This window comes from Tamandua tetradactyla, chromosome 1 (assembly GCF_023851605.1).
Source record: "Tamandua tetradactyla isolate mTamTet1 chromosome 1, mTamTet1.pri, whole genome shotgun sequence".
Classification (NCBI taxonomy): Eukaryota; Metazoa; Chordata; class Mammalia; order Pilosa; family Myrmecophagidae; genus Tamandua; species Tamandua tetradactyla.
Genome location: NC_135327.1, coordinates 142,518,156 through 142,540,097, shown reverse-complemented (window position 1 = coordinate 142,540,097; position 21,942 = coordinate 142,518,156). Strand labels below are relative to the sequence as shown.

Sequence of the window (21,942 nt, the reverse complement as noted above, 5' to 3'; positions counted from 1 at the left end):
TGCCAGGAGTTGTGAAAATTAATTTATATGTATTATCACATTTAATTCTCCAACAACTATGGTGTTATTTATCAGAGAGAGTGAGAGAGAGAGAGAGGATGAGAGAGTGTCTTGGCAATATGGAGTAACTTGCCAAAGTCAGCTGATTAGTAACATGGCCAGGACTGATTAAACCCAGACTTGTTTTCCTCCAAATAAAGCCCACCTTGCCACAATGGCTCCTTTGAACTAAAATCTAGCCATTCCTTATGTGGTAGTTAGATTCAGGTGTCAACTTGGCCAGATGAAGGTGCCTAGTTCTGTTGCTGTGGACATAAGCCAATGGTACGTGAACCTCATCTGTTGCACGTTACATCTGCAGTCAGCTAGGAGGTGTGCCTGCTGTGATGAATGATGTTTGATTTAATTGGCTGGTGCTTAAATGAGAGAGCTCAATGTAGCACAGCCCAAGCAGCTCAGCATATCTCATCTCAGCACTAGCAGCTCAGCCCAGGCCCTTGGAGATGAAGAAAGAAATCACCCCGGGGAAACTTGTTGGAACCCAGAAGCCTGGAGAGAAGGCCAGCAGAGATCACCTGTGCCATCTCACGTAAGAAAGAACCTCAGTTGAAAGTTAGCTGCCTTTCCTCTGAAGAACTAACTAAGTAAATCCCCTTTTATTAAAAACCAATCCATCTCTGGTGGGTTGCATTCCAGCAGCTAGCAAACTAGAACACCTTGTAAGAGTTTTCCTATGAGAAAATGTAGGTCAAAATCTTGACTTGCAAACGAAGTTTTGAAACACTACCTGTTTTTTTAATGAAGACTGTCCAATTTAATTTTGACCATAATGCTGTTTATTGTCCTGTAGGGGAGGAGGTGGGAAGAGATATGCTTCACGATATCTAGAACTGGCCTGAAAGGCTCCTTATATCAATGCTTGTTTTTAGATACTCTCCCCATAAATCTGCTAGCATTCTCCAAACAAACATATGCCTGGGTGTTATTTAACTTCAGAGCTATGAATATTGTGAAATTCAAGTTTACATATGTTTTCAAAGAATGTATTTTAAATAAAATTGTTTGCAACCAGAAGAGAAAGCTAATTTATTCATCATCCAAGTAATATACATTGAGCATCCCCTCTGTGCCAAGTGTTCTGCTAGGACCAGGGCTGCAGCAATGAACAAGATAGTCTCTTTCCTCAAAGAAACTCTGTCTCCTTTAAGCCTCTTCACAGTCTTGAGATGTTTTTATTATGGTGACCCTTTGGAGTAAAAACTAAAACTAGGAAATAAGAACAATATATTCAGAAGAAAAGGCATGGAAATAGCCCTTCTACTACATGAAATATAAATCATCTCTAGATGTTGCTGCTCATCTGGTACATTTAAAAATATTTCTTGGGTGAATGCCTGTCATTCAATCAAAAATTCAACTTTTTCTTAGGATGGAGTACATTGCAAAAGGGGGAAATATCATGAATATAAGCAGCCTCCAATTTAATGGAGGAGACCAGACAGGCTAATTCAAACAAGAAAACTCTAGGTCATCTATTGGTAAACATTTGCTATAAAGGACTAGATAATTTTAATTTTAGACTTTGTGGACTATATGGTTTCTGTTACAAGTACTCAACGCTGTCATTGTTTCAAGAAAGCAATCATGGATATAAACATAAATAATGAATGAATTGGCATTCTTCCAGTAAAACTTCATTTACAAAAGCAGAGGGCATGCTGGATTTGACCAACAGGCCATAATTTCCTGACCCCTGCTCTAGGTGAAGGCAATCTTGCTATGACACCCACCCTCCTTTTGATGGTCACTGTGGTGGGACAGGTAGGCATCTCCTTCCTTCCTCGCCACCGGATGTGTGTTCTTCTCAAAGTTACAAGGTCATCTTTCCAGTTAGACCAGCCATGCTCGGGTCAGGGACATTTTGAGTCACAGCATTCCCATGCTGGAACTTCCAGAAAAGCAAAAGGAAGCCCACATTTCAAAATTAAAATATTCTCTGCCACACAATATTACGAGTGGTTGGTGAAGAAAAGTGGGAGGCCATTATAGGTAAGAAACAAAATATATCCAGATTCAGATGAGAGAGAGTATGAGAGTATGAAGAATAGTCCAAATAGAAGAAAGAGCGTGCACGAGCAGGAATGCAGCAGGAGGCTTCCATGGGAAGATAAGGATAAGGTGAATCCTTGAAATTGGAATTTTAATCCAATTGGAAAATCAAGGTGGGGGTTGGGTACATGTAAAGGAGGAACACACTCAATGTAATAAGAGTTAAGACAAGAAGACATTGGCCACTGGAAGCAACATGGTGTCCCAGCATGAATTGTTTAAGGTCTACACTACAGTCAAGACTAGTTTTACAACTGAGGGAAATAAAAGACCTTGGTGACTTGTGGAGGTGAATCTGAAGGAAGGGGTATTGGAGGCTAACAAACCCCAACTGAGCCATCGAGTCTGCCAACCAAGTGCAGGCTGGACTGGGTGACATAATCTGACTCAGGCATGTCACAATACAAAACAGGATGAGCTAAACACCGTAATCTCAAGACAGGCACTTCATGTAAACAGCAGAGGCAGGTGGGTGTCATAATCCTAAATCAGGCTCCCAAAATAGGCAGCTGACCACCTCTAGCCAGACCATTACTCACATTGCGAGCCAATTAGTGACACTCAGAGGCTTTGTTTTCCTAATATGGGACAGAGACAGCTCTTTGTCTATAAAAAAATCTATTCCATTTCCCCTTTCCTGAACCTCAGCCCTAGGAGCCTAAACTATGTCCTAGATTTGTGTCCCTGTGTCCATTATGTGCTCAATCTTTGGTCTTTTAGTATTTTTCTTTTCTCTTTTAGTGAAGTGAAGTCCACTAAATTTCTACTTGCCCACTTATTTCCATGCCTTTTGTACGTCTGGATTTTTTTTTTTTTTTGTATTTCCATGTCCTGCTCCTCCTTAATATCTGCCCTATTACAATGACTCATTTTCCCCACCATCTGGTTCAATTCGGCCCAACAAAGATTTATTGAGCATTTCCAATGTCCCAGACACTGTCCAAGGCTTTGGAGATAAAATAATAAGATACTACTTTTGTCCTTAATGGGTTCACACTCAATGAGTACATTTACAGTTGATATAGATAGATTTATATACAATTTAATAGACATTGTTATTGATGCATGCACGACTATAATAGTAGGGTTTTTTTAGAGCTTTGATAATAATATATCTTAGATTTGCATAAGCAGGGTTACAAATGCAAAAGCCTTCAGGGTCAGGCAGTTATGCAAATTAAGGAAGTCTGCCAGATGTTAAACCTGTTGGGGACTGTCATTTATTCAAAGGCACCTAAATTTAAAAACACCCAAAACATAGTTTTATTAAAACCAAACATGTCCTTTAGTTATGTGATTAAGATCATTGGTTTAATGCTTTACTTTTTATGAAATCACTCCTATTTTTTTCATTTGACCAACATAAGAAACTATGTGGCAGGCTGTGCAGGCATGTTATCCTCATTTTGCAAACAAGAAAACTGAGGTTATAGCCCCTGTGCACCCCCAGCCTACCTGGGTGAAGTTGTAGTTATTATTCTAGTAAAATAATCGTAGATGTTTTTCAGTATAGCCACTAGCCTCTGAGGAAGTCCCCTGTGCAGTTTGGCCTTTTAGAATGTCATGTGGATAACCGTACAGGGTTGAGTGTGGCCTTGCTTTTCTAGAGCCAGGATTCCGAACCCCGACCTCCTTAATTACCATGCTTCACTATAGGCCAGTGTAAAACAGCTTCACAGGGCCACCTGTCATTAAAGAATTACTCGTCCTACGGAATGGAGTTCAGTGACCAGTACCTGTCCATGAGCACCCTGGTTGACATCATCATTCTCATCCACTACCCAGTAAGAATTAGCCAGGAGACAATCAACCTCAGTGTTTAGTCGGTTTCTGGACTCAGGTATGAACTCATGCTTTGGGGAATTCGATATAATTCAACAAACATTTAATAAACATCTATGTGAAAAAAACTGCTGGATGCCCAATCTTGTGGTTGGGAAGGTAGAAAGGAGATAGAGTTTGGATTTGTTCAGGCACTCTTTCTGAATGTTGTTTTTGAATCTCAGGACAGAAGTCTCATCCTTGAGGGGATCTAAGCTCCTGGTCATCATGATTTCCTCCAGCTGGAGTTGCTTCACTTTTCCATTAACCATAAAAATTGTGCACAGAAGTAGCAAGTGATTCACCAGTGGTAGGTGCCAAACATATTCCCACCTGCTCCCATTATGCAGCTCTGCCTCTTCTTGATGATCAGGTTCAATTACTGCTGCCAATAATGGTGACTCCCCTTCTTACCTGCCAGTCCCTGGGCCCAAGAACCCTGAGATGCTCAAATGGCAACCATAGTTTATAATCCAGTGGGATTTTTGCTTTGTCCCCTAGTGCGACTATTCCACCTTTGGGAACCAGAACTTGGTTATTCTCAACCTTGCATGATGAGAGTTGCAGGAATGGGAAACACCAATTACCCACATGGATCATTGTAAGTGATGGCAAGCAGGGCCACCCCTGTTTTCAACCCTTGGTTCCTAGACCCTCTATTTTTTCCTCTGGGGACCCAGAACCTTAACAAGTTCTTTGATTCAGAGTGTGTATTACATTTTCTCTTCACACCCTCAATAAATATTGCCTCCAAGCTGACACTGCAGCTATCCCTTTAACAGGCTATTCCAGTGCTCTCTCAGGTCTTTTGCTTCTGGATGATGCATTTTGTGATAGGAGCAGTGGATTCCCTAGTCATGGGCCTACTCCCACTCCTCCTTTGCTATAAAATGAGCCCTCTAATCTGAATGATTTTATGTAGATCCTGTCCTTGTGGATCAAACATTCTGTAAGCCTCTGAAGAGTGATATGGCAGAAGCCCTGCAGATAAGAAAGGCAAACCCATCCCAGAATATGTGGCTATTTCTGTCAAATGAATTTCTGGCCCTTCCAGAATGGAACAGGTCCAAAGTAGCCAACTTGCCACCTAGTGGCCAGGAGACTCTTTGAGAGATGGAAACATATTGGAGCTCAGTGTTGATTGCTGGCAGAAGGACTAGCTAGATCAATCTTGCTAAGTGAAAGTACATGAAGCTGGGCCCATTCCTATCTTCTATCCTTGCTGCCATGGCCACTTCACTCACCAGCCCTCCCACCCAAAACATTTTTCTCCTTAACTTGTAAGATAACAAAGATCTGCTGGTTTTACCTCTGCCTTCCTCTTCACTCTTTCTTGGTAATTTTCCCTGATTCATTTTCCTTTACTTAACTATTAAATATTATTGACTCCCAAGGTTCTACCCTCTATTATGTTTTTTCTCTAGTTATATATTTTCTCTAGTTGATCTCATCCATTGCCAAGGTTTCATTGATCAATTCTACACTAATGGGTGGTGACCTTGATCTTGAACTCCACATTCATGTTTGTAGTTTAGAAAAACAACTCATGAGGCATTGTGGAAAATGAATTCACTCAACCACACATTCACTTATTTAATGAATTTCACTGAATTCCTATTATCTATCTGGAAAGGGGAGAGAGTGGAAGCAGAGAGCAGGCAAATGCAGATGGTGGCTGAAACTGTGGATAATATAACAGAGTTCATGTGGAGGGACAAGACAAGGCAAACCACAATCAAGCCCTAGGATATACCAACATTTTATAGGCAGTACATGTCTTACTGAACTTGGATGAATTTTAAAAGGTTCAAAACGCATTATCTCTTTAAGCTAACTTGCTTTTCCTCTTCCTCATATCCTTTGGTCAAGTAGCCCCATCTCTCAAGCTAGAAAACTTGAAAGTTATTGATGCCTTATCCTCATTCTCTGCATCGAATTGGTGGCTAAGACTTTTAATTCTTCCTGTGATATATCTTTACCTCCAAGACCACAATACTTATTTAGTCCTATGTCCCCTCTCATCTAGACCTCTGGATTAGCCTCCTTACTGTCTAGAGTAAGACATGGGGTTAGAGAAAACTTGGCCTGAGCAGTCATGGAAATATAAATTTATGTGGGAGGTCTTAAGGCTGTGCCAAAAGGGAGTGTGTAACAGTTATTACTCTGTAAAAGTTTCTGCCAGATGAGAGATCTTAATCAGAATCACGGCAACAGGACAAAAGGGGAAGAAAGTCAATTGTGTCACAGGTAAGAGAAGTTAGGCTTGAAGAAAATAAAGAGAAACAAGCGTGGATCACTAACAGGGAAATCAGAGATATGCATATTTCACTTCTATGCTGAACTATTCCTCTCATTTGTTCTTTGATTTCCTATTAGAGTGGGAGCCAGATTTTAAAGGAACCACGCTGGCTGTAATGCAAATGGCTTACCTGGCCTCTAGCCTGTCCCTCTTTAAATCTGATACATGAGAGATGATCAAGTAATATTTATGGTAGAAAAAAATGAATTAGTCCATTGTCCACTACTGTAAGAATAGTCTTTCTAAAATACAAATTTTATTCTATCATTCTCTTGCTTAAAATAAGTCAATGGCCCTGTTTTAGTTTGCTAGCTGCCGGAATGCAATATACCAGAAATGGGACAGTTTTAAAAAGGGAAATTTAATAAGTTGCAAGTTAAAAGTTTTTAGGCTGTGGAAATGTCCCAATTAAAGCAAGTATATAGAAATGTCCAATCTAAGGCATCCAGGAAAAGATACCTTGATTCAAGATGGCCAATGAATTTCAGGGTTTCTCTCTCAAGTGGAAAGGCACATGGCAAATATCGTCAGAATTTCTCTGTCATCTAGAAAGGCACATGGCAAACATGGTCAGGGTTTCTCTTTCGGCTGGAAGGGCACAAGGTGACCACAGCATCATCTGCTATCTTCCTCTCCAGCTCCCCAGGAGGCATTTTCCTTCATCTCCAAAAGTTGCTGACTGGTGGACTCTCTGCTTTATTATGCTGCGGCATTTTCTGCTCTCTTAGAATCTCCCCTCTTTCTCTCTTGTGGTTCTCTCTTTTATAGGATTCCAGTAAAGTAACCAAGACCCACCTGGAATGTGTGGAGATGTTTAACACCCAGTTTAACATCCACTCTTGAGTGAGTCACATCTCCATGGAAATAATCTAATTAAAGTTTTCAACATACAGTACTGAATAGGGATTAGAAGAATGGCTGTTTTACAAAATGGAATTAGGATTAAAACATGACTTTTCTAGGGTACATACATCCTTTCAAACCAGCATAGTCCCGTTTGCTTTTAGCAGGGGTTCTTAACCTGAAGACTTTGGTAGAGAGCATGAAATGGGAAAGGGGACTTATTAATCACACTGAAATTGCTTGCAGCATGGTAAATGTGGATTTCCTGAACTGAAGAACCACTGACCAGTTAGAAAAATGTAAACTCCATATGACTTCCAGGTACATTTCTAGTCTCTTCATCTTGAATCAACCTCCAAATAGTTCTTCAATCCCTGTTCTAGCCAAATTAAGCTATTTCCTGCTCCCAAACATCCTTTTATTTTTTAAGCAGTTTTATTGAGATATATTCACATACCGTACAATCCATCCAAAGTGTACAGTGACTTTTAGTATAATCACAAATTCATCACCACAATCAATTTTAGAACATTTTTATTCTTCCAAAAAGAAAAGACTCATAGCCCTTAACAACCATTTCTCAATCTGTCTATCCTTCCACAGCTGTAAAGAACCACTAATCTAACTCTTTCTCTCTCAATTTATTTATTATATTATATTTTATATAAATGGAAACATGCAATGTGGCATTTTCTGTCTGGTTTCTCTCACTTAGCATGTTTTTTTTAATTTTTTTAATTAGAAAGGTTATACGTTTACAGAAAAGTCATGCAAAAAATGCAACATTCCCATATACTCCTCTGTTGTTGACACTTTGCGTTGGTGTGGTAACTTTACTACAATTAATGAAATAATATGAAAATGTTTACTGTTAAATATAGTCCATAGTTTACATAGGTGCATTTTTCCAATTTATCACTCTATTATTAACCTCTTATAATAGTATCATAGGTTTGTTATAATTCTTGAAAGAACATTGTTATATTTGTACTATTAACTATAGTCTATCATCCACAACAGGGTTCATTGTGTTATACTGTCCCATGTTTTATCTTCTAACTTTCCTTTTATATATACATGGACTCAAAACTTCCCCTTTCGACCACATTAACCAACAAAATTCAGTGCTGTTATCCACACAAACAATAATGTACTACTTGTCACCACTATCCATTTCCAAAAATTTACAATTAACCTAAATATAAATTTTGTGCAAATTAAGCATTGGCTCCCCTTTCTCTACCTCTATTCTATCCCCTGGTAACTTATTTTCTAGATTCTGACTTTGAGTTTGCTTATTATAATTAGTTCATATCAATAAGATCAAACAATATTTGTCCTTTTGCGTCTGGCTTATTTCAACTCAATATTATGTTCTCAAGGATCATCTGTGTTGTCACATGCATCTGGACTTCATTCCTTCTTATACCTGAATAATATTCCACTGTATGCATAGGCCACATTTTGTTTATTCATTCATTGGTTGATAGACACTTGGGTTGCTTCAATCATTTGGCAATTGTGAATAATGCTGCTGTGAACATCGGTGTGTAAATGTCTGCATTCCTCCTATCAGATCTTCTAGCTATATCCTAAGTAGCAGGATTGCCAGATCATAAGGCAACTCTATATACAGCTCCATAGTGGCTGTACCATTTTACATCCCCACCAGCAGTGAACAAGTGTTCCAATTTCTCTGCATCCTCTCCAACACTTGTTCCTTTAATAGAAGCCATTCTAGTGGGTGTGAGGTGATATCTCATCATAGTTTTGATTTGCATTTCCCTAATAGCTAATGAAGCTGAGCATCTTTTCACGTGCCTCTTAGCCATCTGTATTTCCTCTTCAGAGAAATGTTTACTCATGCCTTTTGTCCATTTTTTAATTGAGTTGTCTTTTTCTTGTTGAGTTGTAGGATTTCTTTATATATACTGATATCAAACCCTTATTAGATATGTGGTTTCCAAACATTTTCTCCCATTGACTGGGTTGCCTTTTCACCCTTTTGACAAAGTCCTTTGAAGCACTGAAATGTTTCATTTTGAGGCGCTTCCATTTATCTTTTTTTTCCCTTTCATTGCTTGTGCTTTGGATGTAAAGTCTAAGAAAGTACTGCCTATCACTTAATCTTGAAGATGTTTCCTTACATTTTCTTCTAGGAGTCTCGTGGTATTGGTTCTTATATTTAGGCCTTGGAATTCATTTTTAGTCAATTTTTGAATAGGGTGTAAGATGGGGGTCTTTTTTCATTCTTTTGATTATGGATCCAGTTGTCTCAACACCATTTATTGAAGAGACTGTTCTGTTCCAGTTGAGGGGGCCCCTCTGAGCATCTATTTCTGAGCTCTCAATTCAATTCTGTTGGTCAATATGTGTATCTTTATGCCAATATACCATGCTGTTTCTACCTTTGTGAATTGATAATATATTTTAAGTCAGGAAGTATATCTCCCACTTCATTCTTCTTTTCCAAGATGTTCTTTTTGACCATTTTTCATTGGAGTTGCTTGACTTTTATTGTTGTTAATTTTGAGGAGGTCCCATTTACCTATTTTTTATTTTGTTACTTGTGCTTTGGACATATAGTGTAAGAAGCCACTGCCTACCATAAGATCTTGAAGATGCTTCCCTACATTTTCTTATAGAAATTTTCTGGTCCTAGTTCTTATATTTAGGTCTTTGATCCATTTGGAGTTAATTTTTTTATAAGGTGTGAGTTAGGGATCCTCTTTAATTTTTTTGCATATGGATATCCAGTTTTCCCAGCACCATTTCTGAGAGAGGCTATTCTGCCCCAGTTGAGGCACATGGCCACCTTGTCAAATATCAATTGGCCGTAGATGTGAGGGTCTATTTCTGAACTTTCAATTCAGTTCCATTGGTCAATATATCTTTATGCCAGTACCATGCTGTTTTGATCACTGTAGCTTTGTAATATTCTTTCAAGTTAAGAAGTGTGAGTCCTCCAACTTCATTCTTAACAACTGTTTTTGGAGGAGGAGAGAGCACTGCAGCTCTGTACTTCACCATCTTCCCCCAAAATTCTCCTGCAAACATTCTTGTATAGCTTCATGCTTTTGCACAGACAAATCACTTTCCTGAAACAAACATTTCCCTCTTGTCTGCGTGTGAAACTTCTAATTATTCCCTCATTATCCAACTCAAACATCAAATATTCTTTGAAGTTTTTTCTTGTTTCTTCCAGGCAGTTAGACTCTCCTAGTATTTATACACATCTCTATGCCAGAAGTTAATATGTATGTATTTGTAAAAGTATAATTTGGCTCAATTAGGGATGTTTTGATGATAGAGAACTTGTCTCCTTCAACTTGATTTATTCAGCACCTCTATCCAAGCGTCTGGAAACTTGGGGAGATTGATGCTTAGTAATATTTGAGGTACGAAAAATGGTTCTTTTTGGGACTTGTGGATAACATGTTTGCAGGTGATGGTGGTGGTGGGTCTTACAAATATCTAATTTCCCTACTTCTGGGTGGAAGGTCAATTCAACAGAAACTGAACGTATCCAAAAGTCCATTGTGACATGGAGTTATTAGACTCAAAATTATAATGATAAAGGACACTGTTTTTCGCTTCCCTTCTTTAGAAGTAATTAACATTTCTATTTGAACCAGAAATGTTAAATGTTTAGTCAACTCATCAGACTATAACATTTCAAACTCTATTTACTTTCTGTTTAAAACCACAACCATAAAGTATCATTTTACCAGCAGTAATGTTCAACTAGTTCCTCTTAGACCTACCCTGGATAAAATTGAATGTTGGCCGTGATCATATCATTGGCTCAAACACAGGATGAAACTAGTCCTTGATACAGTGAATATTAAATGAGAAGGGAAAAGTTACATATGTGGGCAAACACTTTTAACTTTATTCTAATCTATTGAAATCTTAATACTTTGGGATTTTCCTTTTTCAACCTGATTTTTTAAATGATTCTTACATCCAGACTAAGATGCGATGCTAGTATTCAAAGAGCACATCTATTTGTGGCTGATGAATAATGCTCTCTTAAATAAAAGTCCATTTTAGCCTAATTTTCACATGGTTCTCACATTTTGCTTAGAAAGATTTCATACTCTAAATATAAAATGCAAAGGAAAAGAGACAAGAGAAAAGGAAGACGAAAGGGCAGAATGGAGATTCTGTTACCTGTTTTATAGGAAAGTTAAACTTCATTGGAAATCATTTTACGCATGCAGTTACTTAAGAGGCTAAAAGTCTGTTTCTTTTTTAAGCTCCTATTTTTGTGGTGGCAAGAATAAGAGGGACATTTCTAGAATAAAAAACAAAACAAAAACCACACATAACAAGACTGTGCAATCAGTTATTCTGACCACGTGCCTATTAGAATTCAGGAGTTCAGTTTGGGTACCTGTAAATCTGGGCCAGATGCCTTAAGGCAGCTGCAGCCAGTTGCTTTTCCTGTTTATGAAATAAATGATGAAGATTATGTCCCTCCAACTAGTACCTTAATTCATACATATTTGCTTACCACATGCTTTCATGGGTGAAAGGTTTCTTGTTGTGAGATAGTTAAGATTTTGACTTTGTGTTTATTAAACTACTGAATGCTTAGAAAGTGAGCTGCCTTGCTCAAACCATTTCATTAGATTTATACATGATTCAAAATGGATTCCAGCTATATAATGAGTCCAAACAAAGAATCTGACTCCTCTCAATGTATTTGTTTTATACCATCAACTGAAGAAAGCAAAAAAAAAAAAAAAAAAAAGAAAAAAGATTTTTTAAAACCTGACTGCTTAATGCAAAGGAATTTTGCTAGGCTTTTCCTCTCTGTCCTCCCTTCAATTTTACTGCTCATTTCAGGACACATTTCTTCTCCCAGATTGCTGCTCCAGATAGGCTTTAAAGCAAAGCCTGCACGTTAAGGATGACAGAAAGTCCTCTTCCATCGTGGGCATCGCTATAATCTTCAATTTCAGCATGATCATCTGACTATTCCAACTTTATTAACCTTTTCTAACTGATGGCTGCCCCACTGGCACTGTTTGAGGTGCCTCTAAATGAAACATATTTTGTGTTTTGCTAATTACAGAACTACTTTGACAATGACAGTCACTGCCTGTAATTACTCACCACAGTTTCCTCAGAATCTGAGGGAAAAAATTGTCAAGGCTGACAGGCCACCTTAACATTTCAAAAATAGTTATTTCCTTAGCTGCAAAATCATCTTCTGTTTTGCCTCCCCCATTCTGCCTGTTCAATTGTCTGGGTATAGCCTCCTGCCCGGTTCCCCAAAGGTCTTCACCAATCATTCTAGAACAGATACTACACATTCCTTCTCCCTCTGTACCCGCTGGACTAAGCCCCCAAAACACTACACTGGATATGTGCATTTTGAATCTGTGTGTACATCTCTGCAGCTCTACCATAACTCACACTACGCTTTCCACCAAGGGGTGAAAATGGGCAGAATGCAATGAAAATTTAGCCAGGCATCAGTTTCCTAGATAAAGGATTTCAAGTCCAATTTGTGATCTTGTGAAAAATAATCAACAGACTAATGAATTGTCTGTGACTCATATTAGAAGGGACGCAAATACATCTGTAGGGGAAATGAGACTCACCTCTGTGGGTTTTTTATTACTGAGAGAAATGGAAATTTTTTATACAGGATAGCATTTTTGAGCAAGAAAAAGTTAGTTAAGTAAAATCACCAAGGCATTGTACTATCACTTCTTTAACATCTCTAATTTACATATGTGCTCTGACCCAGGAAATAACCAAAATGTGACACTTCTGGATATTAAAAATATTTGGAATGACACAAAACAAATTCAATCATTCAACTTTCTTGTATATCATTATTATTATTTTACTTTCTCACTCCTCCCCTTCAACTCCTACTCAAGAAAAACAGAGTTTGTTATGATGGCAAACCATCCTGTGGGTGCTGCGCTAAGAAAATTTGATGTGTTAGTATTATTTTTCTATAAGGCAAATTAGTAATAGTGGTAGCACATCTTTATTAGTCATTATTGCCACTTACATTGCATCATTCATATTAGGCCAGTCAACACTGTGAATCCAAATTCTACATTTGTCATTATATTGACCGCTGAAAATTCAGGTTGTGTGCTGTCGGAGGACTACAGATCACTGAGTATTAGGCATAGAAAACACCTTATAGATGACTCAGCCCAACACTTATCTATCTTGGTTGTGCATCAGAATCACCTAAAGTCATTTTTAAAAGGACAAGGGACTCCCTGGGACCCACCCCTATAGATTTTAATTCAGAAAATCTATAGGGAACTCAAGCGTCTGAGCTTTTTTTTTTTTTTTAAAGAGAGAGGGAGGAAGGGAAGGAAAGAAGGGAGGAAGAAAGGGAAACATTTTTAAACATTTTCTTGTTTTATTATATTTTGTTTGTTTGTTTGTTTTTTACATGGGCTGGGGCCGGGAATAGAACCGGGGTCCTCTGGCACGGCAGGCAAGCACTCTTGCCCGCTGAGCCACCGCGGCCCGCCCGCGTCTGAGCTTTTTAAAGCTCTGTGGCAGACTCTGATGACCAATAAGGATTGTGAGCAACTGCTGTAATCCACTTCTCTTATTTTGGAGGATGAGAAAACAGACCTATAGAGTTTTAAATGTTTTTCAAAAGGTATATATATTTAGTGTATGGCACAGTTAAGCCCAAATCCAGCTTTTGTCACTCCTTGATCCATGCTCTTGAATATGAGCCAGGATTCTTTTGTTTGCAAGATTCTTTTGGTTCCAATTCAACCTTATTAAGCCAAACAGGAAATACATCGGCCCAAGCAATGGAAAAATCCAGGGTAACTGTGGGAGCAAGGGCACTGTCTCTCTTTAAGTCTCTCCAATATGTCCACCGGTAGCCTTAAACTCACATTCTACCAATTTAGCAGCTCTAGTGGGGAAAAAAGGAGTTTTTCTTGATATCTCTGGCAAAAACAGAAAGGAAGGAAGGAAGGAGGGGGGAGGGAAGGAGGGAAGATTCCAGCAAAGACATTATTGGACTGCCTTGTGTCATATGTCTCATCCTCAGCCAATCACTATGACTAGGGAATGGAGTTCTCTAAAGATGAACCTTGGTGAGTAAAGTCAGCCCTATTCAAGAAGCAAGGAATGGAGTGGTTCTGTTGCAAAAAAAAAAAAAAAAAAAAATAGCCAGAGAAGGTATTAGATAGACAGAAGCAACAAATGTCTAATTTACCATCTATCCTACCATCCAATGTAATTCAGGCTTTCAAACTTTTTAAACCATGACCTACAATGTTGTAAATTAGGTTTATCCCATGTGTCCTAACTGGTGTGAGACAAAAGTTTCATAAAACAATACTCCGTTTTGCGATGCATTCTGACATTTTGTATCCTATCACACTTTACTTCATTTTATAAAAAATTCTGGTCCTTGATTCACTAATTGCACTACCACAATCAATTATGGCTTTGAAAGCTGGTTTGATTGATATTTGATTCAACAAATAATATTCAACGAGCAATTAATAGTGTCCAGCAATATAAATAATCATTATGAAGAATTGAAAAGATGTGGTTGGCAGTCTCTGGTCTTGAAGTGTGTAAATAATCTAGGAGAAGCTGGGTAGGACAGCGTGGCGTAGATGGCGAAGGCTAAAGCAGAGGGAAGCTAATATAGGAGAGGAATGGTGATGTAGGGATAATGAATCTAGCCAGAAATGATCATGGGTGAGAACCAGGCAGGCAAGACGGATGTTATTCCAAAGGTCAGAAATAAATATCAAACCAAACATGAACAGAAGGTAATCCCAGGAGGCAGCCAGGAAAAAGTGGAATAACAGTTAGAAGCTGAGAGTAAGACAATTAGCAAAGAACTGGAAGAAATGTCAGATGAGAGCCTAGCAGCAAGTAAATATAGGTCACGGGCCTCTGTACAGATAGTGCTGGAAACCCGCAATGGACCTCCAGCGGGGAAGAAGGGATAGAGCCCTCCCCACCCCTGTTGCCTCTTCTGGGTCAGAAAAATGGGACTCCTGCCTAAATCCTGCCCCTATCTGCTGAGCAAACCAGCCTGTGAGAAGCACCCAGCCTCCTCAGCTTGCTTCATGAGAAGGTGCATCATGGAGAAACTACTACTCTAATACATACTGTTAGCAAGGATCTCTACAGCACAGATAGAATTAAAAATCTCAAATGGTGACACAAAATTCTGAGCTAGACAAATCCTGATGTGAGCTCCTTAGTGCTCACAGTAATGCAATTACAGAAGAAGCAGAACATCTCCAAGTTAAGTATGTTTCATACACTTCAATAAGAAATGGTTTATTTCTTTAAATGAGATGACCAGAACTCATATACATCACTTTAATTTATGCTCTATATTTACTTATTTATTTTCACCTCCCTTGCTCATCAAAGCAATTGAACCATTGCATATTAATGTTTTCTTATACAATAAAGACTCCACATTATGGGTGCTTCCTCAAACTGTGAAAATAACCCCCAGATGTATTTCCATACTGTGAAATATCTGCAAGGAAGTCCGCAAATGTCAGCACCTCTCCTCTTGATTTTCATGGATTCTCGTTTGCATCTTTATCTCCTAGAGCATACCCTCTTAGTGTATTAGCTCTGGTCATCTCATTTAAAGAAATAAACCATTTCTATTGAAGTGTCTTCCTATTTCATTTTCTTTACTGCTTTATTTTTCCCAACTAGGTCTCTTTCATATAAAACCGAGATCTAATAATCACAAAGTTCCTACCCAGCAAATTCCCTTGGTGATCTGCAAGACCTGGGATTTAGGTTTCCCTTTCTTCTAGTAAGCTCCGGACCAAGTAACAGTCACTGAACACTCCCCACTCTTCCTACCCTTCACCTCTGTCACAAGGACATAGAACCTAGGCTAATCTTTCCCTGTATTTCTCAATGTGTGAATAAAGTCCAGCCAGCAGGCAAGGAGTTACTGCTATCCTGGATTTATTGCTTCCGTGGCCAGCAAACTTAGACATCACATAGAGAGTCACATGCTACCTCTCCGCATGACTCATTATTCCCTGACTGCCCTTCGGAGAGAATAGGCCCTTTGGGCTAATCAATCTCAAGAGCTATAACCTGCACATCTGCTCTGAGAGTATATTTCCCTGAGCTTGAAAATAGGTAACTTGGGTCTATCCGGCAACAGTTGCTCTGTACATAAGCCAGAAAGCACCAAGTATAATTCCACAAGCAGTTTTTTTTTTTTTTTTAACTGTTGTGGATCAATCTTCTGGAATTCAGAATTTTCCAGATTTTATAAATAGGTGGTATGGTGCATAGGTCTGGGAGTCTGATGCCCTATGATAAAGCACATTAATATTTCTTCAGCAAAACATATATAACTACTGACACGAAAAAAGACAAAGACTATAAAAAGTGTCAGGCCAGATATTGCTTCCCAGTGATGACCAAAAAGCTTTTAATTTTTAGAGCTCTCTAGATTTTTGAATTGTGGACTTGTATTATAGACAGGAGTTAATAATGGGTTCTTGGTGGATTCCAATTGCAACACTTAGTTATTTATTCAGGATTAGCCATTCACTTGCTGAGGTTGTCGCGTTGTCTCAGAAGCCTTTGGTTAGGAGTATTCGCCCGTTATTGCCCTGTTCTTCACTCTAGGAAGTGCAAGCACCCATTCCAGTGTGATTCCTTTGTGACCCAAGTAAGGTGCAGAGCCTGGCAAAGCTTATTCAAGGTTTTGTTTACTTTAATATTTAAAGGAATTTATTGGAGATACTAATTTGATTTTGTTTTTGATCAGTGTTTTTCCCAATCCCCCCAGTTCCAAGAACTGAAACTTATGTTCCTTTGCCCTACATTAGGCAACAACTGCCTCTGGCATTTGTTCTCCAAAAGACTGAAACCATTGATGTGATTTTATTAGGAAGAAAGGTAGGAAAGTAGATAATTTTGAGAAATAAGAAAACAAAGTGGAAAAGAGAGGTAAGATTTCTTTTGAAGACTAGGAAGAGTTTGGGGTCAGCAGCTTCCACAGGCAGTGGTGGCCAGAGGCGGCTCAGGGAGGGTGGCTGAACATCAGTGAGAGGCTGACTGTATGATCACCAAGCTTTGACCAAAACTCACATCTGCCAAATTAAAAGAGTCCTTCAAAGGCCCAGCAAGGACAATGTGAATTATCAATGGCAACCATGGCAAACTGAAGGTGAGAGGGGTCACCCCATAGTGTTAGTATAGTAAATTCCCTGGGGTGCTTCATGGAATGATGGGTCAACACGGTGTTCCAATATGACTGAAATTGAACTTTCTGCCAACCTAGTCATGGGAATTGGGACCCAAATCACATTAATTAGATTTTAAAAAATAAAATGAAGTGATGTTTTATACACCTCAGTGTGTAGATTCATGTTAGCCATCATTAATTTTTCATCTTCTCTTTCTTACCTTTCTTATTTCTTGGCTGCTTTTTCAGTTATACTGCCACCGCATTCCTGATACCTAGAGTTTGATCTATATTTTGTTCTTTATATATATTTTTACTTCACATTTCTTCCTTATCACTCTCTTTTTCCTTCCTCTTTCCTTGACAGGGAAGAATCTCTTCTCAGAAAATTATCCAGTAAGACAAGAATAAAGATAGAGAGTTGGAGAGTCTGCATATGACTTCACATAGCACCAAACAATAAACAAACAAGCAACAGTTAAATTATATTTCTTTGTACCTGAGACCCTTGACCCATCTGTGTCTTTGGCCTGGGTTGTGGCATTGGGCTGAGAAGGCTTTGAGTATTTAGTAGATCTGTGCTTTTTGCTGCTGAGGTGACAACAAATGGCAGCAGATATATAAGTGTACGTGAAGTTCCTTGAACACGGTCCTTTATTATTGGAACATATCTGCTTCCACCCAGGAAGCAGTATGTCTTTGAGAACAAAGAAGACCAAAGATGAACCTTGGTAACCATACACCAAGAGTGTTCAGGGACCAGGCAGGGCTTCCCAAAGTGTTACAGGATATTGCTTATGAAGAATTCAGCAATAGATGCTTCATATGTTATTCTACATCTTGAATGAGCCATAGTTTTTTGGCTGGGAAGTATTACGGAAGAGGTCCAATATGTGGTTGGGGCCTTCCCTGATAAGGACAAATATCCAGCTTCATATTAGGCCAGTCAGCCTCCTGCCTCTCCATCCCCAAGGGACTTTCTGCAAGTGACCCTGAGGATTTGGGAAATGCTGCTTCCAAGTAACTGCAAACAGAACCAAATAACTGAAAGATTTTATACATGTATATATATTTTTAGAGTGATAAGCTCATGATTTCTTCAAGTCTTATTTTTTGTTAGATTTATTTCTAGGGACTCATGTTACTGTTGCTATTATGGCAAATAATTTATTTTTAAATTACATTTTTATACTATTACTGGTGTATCAAAAGGTTATTGATTTTTTTATCCTTTATGCTTTCAATGCAGTGAAATATCTCTGAATGTTCCTTTAAGGTGAAGACTTCTGCCAGTTTCGCTTCCTCTAGGACATCTTCATCCTTTATGTCATGTTCCTTGTTTATTTGGTAAGTTCACCTTCACGAAGTTCGTCTGGCTGCATAACTAGAGTTTCTCCAACAGCAGCAGTATTACATCCCCAGTCTGCTGTTTCTATTTCAGCTAACTCTGTTTATGTGTGATTAGAATTTCACCTCCAGCATTATCACTTTTCATTGTTTGCTGCACTTTCATTTTTGTTGACCACTTCCCTCTTTCGATGATTCAGTTTTCTAAAATGTCATGTGGGTTTATCACTGGGAAACAAAGAGGCAACACCACTCCACGCTCTCTGGTCTGTTTGTGAACTGAACAACAGACACACAGGACCAATCAGATAGACTTTGAAAGAAGTGACATGACTGGTCACCGACCATGGTGCACATCTGTTCTCTCTGCTCTGACATGTGGACTGAGCACTCTAAGCAGTCATTCAGTATACTGTAGTAGCTGAAATTTGAATATTGTTGGAACTGGTGTTATGTAACTAAATCACGGTAAATTAAATTCATGCATATTGGGACCATTCAAAGTTAGAACTGCCTATATTGAGTTGCCATAAAATTAATGATAGCTATAAAACGCAAAGCAATGACCAGAATGTACATTGTAATCTTGTAAAAAATACATAAGGAAAAATATTATTCACGATAACCTCCCCCAAATTAGTATTACTATGAATAAACTCAAAAAAGAATAAGCAACATTTACATTTTTTTAAAAGCCATACAACCAATATTGAAGGACATAAATGAAGACATGAGTAAATGGAAAAACATATCATGTTCCTTGGTGACAAGACTGAACATTATAAAGGCATCAATTCTTTCCCAAATTGATCTACATAACTCAGGTAAAAAAAGCACTAGGGAAATTCTAGACTGTCTTTACACATTTAGAATGGGGAAGACCTTGTAATTATGAGTCCTAATAATCAGGTCAGAAAGTAGAGTCCTAATAGAGATTACTGTAAAAATAAATTTTAACTTCTTTCCAAAAGGACTACAAAATCCATCATAAAATACAGACCAATATATAAGAAAATCTTTACATTACATATAACAGGAAAAGAAATACTATCTATAATGTAGAAAGAACTCTTATAAGCACCAGTATGGCTGAATCTCCAAATAATTATGCTAAATGAAAAAAAGCCAAAGGGACTACACACTACATGATTCCATTTCTATAAAATTCTAGAAAATGCAAACTAATCTATAATGATAGAAAGCAGATCCATGTTGTCAGGGCCTGTTAGGGGGAAGTGGTGAACAAGGAGGAATTATGAAAAAGCATGAGGAAGTTTGGGGGTGATGGATATGTTCATTATCTTGATTGAGGTGATGGTTTCATGAATGTACACAGTGAAAATTTATTGAACCATACAAATTAAATATGTACAGTTTATTCTATGTTAGTTACACCTCAAGAAAACTTTTAAAATCAACCTGAGCAACACTAAAAGCCAATATAAATAAATGAAGGATATGCATAACCAATTCACAAAAGAAGAATTCAAATGGCCAATAAAATTAAGAAGATACACCTTCATTAACGATCAGGGCAAGTCCATTTAAACCAATGCATTATAATACCATTTCTGTCTGTCAGATTGGGAAAAAAAATGAAAAAAGTATAATATCCAGTGTTGAGGAGGGTGTTGGGAAACAAACATTTTCATAAATTGTTGGAGGGTAATTTGGCTGTATCTATCAAAAAGAAATTTACATGTATCCTTTGATTGACTTCTAGGAATATTTCCTATAGAAATAATCATACAAATTGACAGAGATAAAATAATATCTACTGTAATGTTGTTTGAAATGGCACCTAATCATTAATGTAAGTAAAATATTTTAAACAATAAAATATTACAAAACCACCTAATCATCAATGTAAGTCAAATATTTTAAACAATAAGATACTACGCTACTATTAAACTGAGTGCGAAAGATATGTACTGAATTGGAAGCAATATCTTTGATTATTCTTAAGTGAAAAAGCAAGTTTAAGAGTAATCTTTTTGTTAAGAGTTAAGAGTGTTGGGGCTGTAGCCTGGCTGCCGGGTACCAGCTGTGGAATCCAGCTCTCCTGGCTGTCGCTGCACCGGAATCGTTTAGATGCACGGCTTAGTTGTAAACCCTCCTCCTGCCGGCCAGTCCTCTGGTCCATCGGTTCTCCATTGAGCCGCCACTGCCAGCTCTGACGTCGGCCAGCCGGGTAATTCCCCCTCCCACCTCACCCACCCGCTCGCGGACCGGGACCCTGGAGGACGTGAAGCTAGAGTTTCCCCACCCTCCCTCAGTGCAAAGAAGATGCCAAGGAATGGACCTACCCTCTGAGATGACAGATGCAGGAAATTTTACCTGGATTCTTTTTAGGCACACATTCTTCTGCTGTGTAAAGCAAGGTATGAGTTTTAGGCTAGATTCACCAAGAAAGTTTAATAACCAACTTTTCTGGGCTACCAGTACTATAGAAACATGGAAGCACATATAATACACATAAGACAGAATATTGAAGCAAACTTTATTAAACCAAACTTTCTGCAATTATTTAGATATTTAGCCTTGGATATTGCAGATAATCTAGTTGGAAATATAAAACGTTTTTTTCCCCATGACTACAGAATTTATTGTTGGATGCTTACAAACTGGAGGAAAGTCCTTGTCCATGAGCATGCAGGCCTCTGTGGGAGTGCTGCCTCTGTTATTGCGTACATTATGGAAACATCTGGAATGAAGTACAGAGATGCATTTGTTTACGTTCAAGTAAGAAGAGTTTGTATTGATCCTAATGCTGGATTCGTCCATCAACCTCAGGATTGTGAAGCCACCTGCCTGAAAAAATTAGCAATACAGATGACACCACTACAGAGTGAAAGGTCATCATCTGTCTATTCTGGTATCACAGGCAGTTTGAAGGGAATACATGAAGAAGATGATGAAACGTTCAAGTGGTGACAGCGCAGAATGGCTGACTCAAGAGCAACCTTATAGAAGACGAGAATTTCTATTTGGGAAGGAGAAAATACTAGAGGCAACCATTAATGTAAAATGGTAAAAAAATAATAATAATAAGTAGTAGTTTCTTTTCAGTTATGTGTTGGTTCCAGACATGTTTCTCTGCAACGTGTTGAGAAACATTTTAAGAAGCTGTTGGACTTCTACAATAGATGCGTTGATGGTTTTACTCCTTTTTAAAAATGTTTTTTTTTAATTTTTCAGTTTTAATATAAACCAAGAATTTTGGACTTGTAAAGAGGTATTATTGCAATATGTACTTTTCATACTTGAAATTTATGTGTATGATAGAAAGTTATTACTTTAAACAAAATGCAAGTCA

General features: G+C 38.2%; 1 pseudogene; it reads left to right on the top strand.

Annotated features, from left to right (window-relative positions):
* The window catches only part of LOC143681428 (serine/threonine/tyrosine-interacting protein-like), a 52,691-nt pseudogene extending 31,114 nt beyond the window's left edge, over positions 1-21,577 (top strand).
* Positions 21,578-21,942: the final 365 nt, after the last annotated feature.